The sequence below is a fragment of the Diceros bicornis genome, unplaced genomic scaffold (assembly GCF_020826845.1).
Source record: "Diceros bicornis minor isolate mBicDic1 unplaced genomic scaffold, mDicBic1.mat.cur scaffold_145_ctg1, whole genome shotgun sequence".
Classification (NCBI taxonomy): domain Eukaryota; kingdom Metazoa; phylum Chordata; class Mammalia; order Perissodactyla; family Rhinocerotidae; genus Diceros; species Diceros bicornis.
The window spans coordinates 94,918-99,293 of NW_026691056.1; the positions used below are offsets into that span (position 1 = coordinate 94,918).

Below are 4,376 nucleotides of genomic sequence, written 5' to 3' on the forward strand. Positions count from 1 at the left end.
ACGAGAGTGTAGATATCTCTTCAAGATTCTGTTTTCATCTCCTTTGGATACATACCTAGAAGTGGGATTGCCTAATATTAGTGGGATTTCTTTGATTATTAGTTATAATGAGCGCCTTTCATGTACTTGGACATTTGCATATCTTCCTCTGCCCATTTCTTAATCAGCTTGTTTGGCTTTTTATTTTTGCTATTGAGTTTTCTGTGTTCTTTATGTAATTTGGATATTAACCTCTTATCAAACATACAATTTGAAAATATTTTATCCCATTCCATAAGTTTCCTTTTTTTTTTTAGTGGTTTTCTTTTTTTTGCAGAAGATTTCTAGTTTCAGTAGTCCAGATTGTTTAGTTTTTTTCTTTTTTTGCTTGTGCTTTTGCTGTCAAATCCAAAACATTGTTGTTAAGATTGACGTCAAGGCGCATTCCCTTTATATATTCTCTAAATCTCATGATGCAGTTAGATATGTTTTCTTTATTCTCTCTGCAGTCATCAAGTCTCTCTAACTGAAGTTGTGTTGCATTCGACTGTGTCTTTCTGTGTTCTGCACTTTGAATGGATTCACTCTGCTTAATATTCCCGTTCACTCATCTTCTCATCATCTTGATCTAATTTAATGTTTAAGCCATACATTAAAATTTTTAACTTAAAATATTTTTAACTCGTTAATTTATATATTTTTTCCAAGTATAGTTTGTCAAGTATTTTTTTTATCTTTCCTCATTATTTGATTTCCAATATTTCCATTTTTGTTTGTTTTAAAATTTTAAACATAATTCTAACATCTATTTTTACAGGCCCTTTTTCCTTAAGTTGTTTTCCTGTGTGTTTCCTAATTTCCTATTGTGCTCTCACACGTCGGAGACCTTCCATGGGGAATTGCTCTTGTCTGGATCTGTTTGATTTGAGTTGCTCTGGAATCAAGGTGGACGCCCCACCCAGATAGAAGGGCTGTGTGATCACCCAGCATCTGGAGGAAGAACTGACTTCCCTGTTTCATTACTACTCTGGATAATTTGTTTTGTTTACTTCTGTTCCTGTAAAGTTCCCACAAGTTCATTTCAATTCTGTGGGACCTTTTAATGATTATTGTAACTTCCTAAAGATTTTCCATTGTCAGAAAGAGATTTCTTCTCTGTTGTTCTTCAAAATTACAGACATCGAAGTGATGCACATGAGTAAAATATTTCACACAGATATTTTGTGAGAGGTAACAGTGCCTTGAGTTGTTGAAATCTTGAGTTTCTTGATTGAGGCACATACACCCTGCAATATACCATATGACTGTAAGTTGCAGAGTGTGCTTATTATATTTTTATGTTTAATTGAACAAATATTTAATAAGAACCTACTTTCTGTCAAATACTGTGCTAAGCACCAAAACTTCATGTTCCCACAGCACAGCAATATGCTCAGAAATTAAAACCAAGAATGGAGTCATTGTCACAACCTCATAAACTGAGGGCAGGTAGGAAGGGGATAAAGTAGATGCAAGTGATTCCCGTGCCAGAAAATGCACCCACCAGAAACTTTTTTCCACTGGACAAGTCTCCACTAAGTGGTTGTTTTAAAGCATTTCGATATCTATTGAGAAGAAAATTGTCATCTCTACATCTCATGCACTGGTGCCTGGTAGGCATTCAAATATTATGAACATGATTTTTAAAAATGCAGGTGTAAAGGATATTCATATTTGGACTATAAAACACTTTTTTCATTTAATATGGTTGCAATAACCCTTAAGAAATATATAGGAGCTAGTCCATTGGTGTAGTGGTTAAGTTTGTATGCTCTGCTTCTGTAGCCCAGGGATCACAAGTTTGGATCCCAGGTGCAGACCTACACACCACTCATCAAGCCATGCTGTGGCATCATCCCACATACAAAATAGAGGAAGATTGGCAACAGATGTTAGCTCAGGGCTACTTTTCTTCCCCGAAAAAAAAAAGGAAGATATAAATATCCCTGCTGTGACTGCATAAATATTTAAGGCAGACTTATTTCTGGATCCTTAAGCTAGATCCAGAAATCTAGCTTCTTCCAGAAATCTAACTTCTTCCAGAAATCTTCCGGTTGCCCACAATCTCGCAAGGCCAGAGAAGCAAGAGGAGATTTCTATTCTGGAGAGGAGAGAGCAGGTGACACAACTGGCTTGGAAACACAACAAATTGCACCTGCATTTACAGAAGCAACACAGAAAGGAGAATGTCCTAGTCCTATTTTGTCTCACACACACACTTGGGACTCATGTGGTCTCATCCCTGCCCTAGTTGTCCTTTTCCAACTTGGAGAGGCTTACACAGAAGTCATGGAGTTCATTGATCTTCCCGTCCAGCACCTCTAGGAGGTTCTTCAATTCTGCCTTCAGGTTGCATGGTTGCTAGTTACTTTCCTTAGTGACTGTCTTTAGAGAAAGCACTCGGTCTTCCAGGTGCTCTTGATTCTCGCTCTTTGCTGCCTCTAACTTCTCAGAGATGTATTCACACTCTGACATGAGCTGAGGTTTGATTTCACTTTGTTTTCAGAGGTCTTTTAACCCTGTCTCCTTTTCTCAGAGTTCTGACCCCAGATCCTCAATTCTTCTCTTCAACTCGGTATTCTTCTCCTTCTCTATGTTTATCTCACTGCTTTATTCTTCCAAGTCTTCAATATTCTTCTATAGCCAGTCATTCTCTTCAAGGCAGATAAAGAGCTGCCCCTTCCACTGCTCCACACTAGCCACTGACTCCTGAAATGCCATGGGCAGCCAGATATTGCTCTCCTGCAGGGGCTGCAGCTTATTCTCCTATTTCTACACATTGGCAGCACTCTATGTCACAAATCAGCTTGTCCTTCTCAGACTTCAGCTGTGTGTGGAAGGTAGCCATATGAGAGGCCTTTTCATTGTGTACCCCATTGACACTGTAAACCTGAGTAGAGGGTGAAGTTCCACACCCAGATTCTTGGGAATGATTACTCAAGGATTTGATTTTCTCCTGGGACTTGTTTCTGGCTACTTTGGCTGCATCTTTTACCTCCTAAAATTTCTCTGCAAACTTTGTCAGCTGCTGTTCAGGGGAAAAACGCAAACCAAACACCACTTTGGCTCTACTGTTGGTCCACTGCCCAAACTTCTGTGATATTTTAATTAAAGTAATATTAGGTGTGCTTGTGTTGTTTATAATCACTTTGGCTCCTTACAAACTTAGGATCCAATACTTGTTTTTGTGACACCTAGAAGTAGGATATGGTGGCTTCCTGCTCACTTGCTGACACCCAGTTCTTGGTGATGGAGTCCACCTGGAAGACATGCTTGGATGGTGAAGATGGGCTGTTCTCTCATCTTCTGCACTGCTTTTCTCAGTTACTCCCCACGCAGCACATAAGGTGACCTGTGCCCACACGGCTCAGCGCTGGCACCTCTCAACTCTGTGAAGCTGCTGCTCTCGCCACCTCCAGGTGCAGCAGGGAATGTGCCACCAGGGGCAAGGTGATCAAGTTGCCCAGCTCCCTAATCAGTATCGTTACATATCCTCATGGTTTCCAGCACCAGGGCCCCCGATTGTGACTAATTTTTGGTATTTGAAAGTCATGTTATGTTGTGCACAAGTATCAAAGTGTTAAAGCTTCATTTTAGTGATGGGTAAGAGAAAATGTTCAGAATCCACGAATTTCCTGTCATATTAAGCTAGTAACTGGCAGAATTAGTCACCTGAATTCAGGCCCCTTGATTCCTTTCATTATGCTTCCACTTAACAGTTCTCTGATTCCTTAAAAGTAATCTTAATTTAGATATTTTATTTAATCCAGAAGTTATTTAAAAGAATGTTTTAAGTGAAATCAGCTGGAGGTCATATATTACTTTTTAAAAAATTTTTTGTTTATTGCAGTAACATTGGTTTATAACATTGTATAAATTTCAGGTGTACATCATTATACTTATATTTCTGCATAGATTACATCATGTTCACCACTCAAATACTAATTACAACCCATCACCACACACTTGTGCCGAATTATCCCTTTCACCACCTCCCTACCCACTTCCCCTCTGATAACCTAAGTGCCCATCAAGGGATGGATGGATAAAGAAGATGTGGTATATATACACAATGGAATACTACTCAGCCACAAGAAACGATGAAATCCAGCCATTTGTTACTACATATATTACTTTTTGTTTACAGTTTAATTGATAGTTTCTATTGTCATTTCAGAGTGGCTACTGCAGAGTTTCTGCTTTCATGAAATTGTTGACAATTTGAAGCCTAAAATCTTTCCATTTTTAAGGAGATTTCTCTGGATATTTAAAAATAACGTGTATCTTCTGTTTACTTGTTGAAAATACTGTCCATCTGTCTATCTACTTGACTACAGTAGTAAAACTCTTTAATAAAG

The 4,376-nt window shown here is 38.5% G+C and overlaps 1 pseudogene; it reads right to left on the bottom strand.

Moving 5' to 3' along the window:
• Window positions 1-2,265: 2,265 nt before the first annotated feature.
• Window positions 2,266-3,321, bottom strand: LOC131402549 (homer protein homolog 2-like; annotated as a pseudogene).
• Window positions 3,322-4,376: the final 1,055 nt, after the last annotated feature.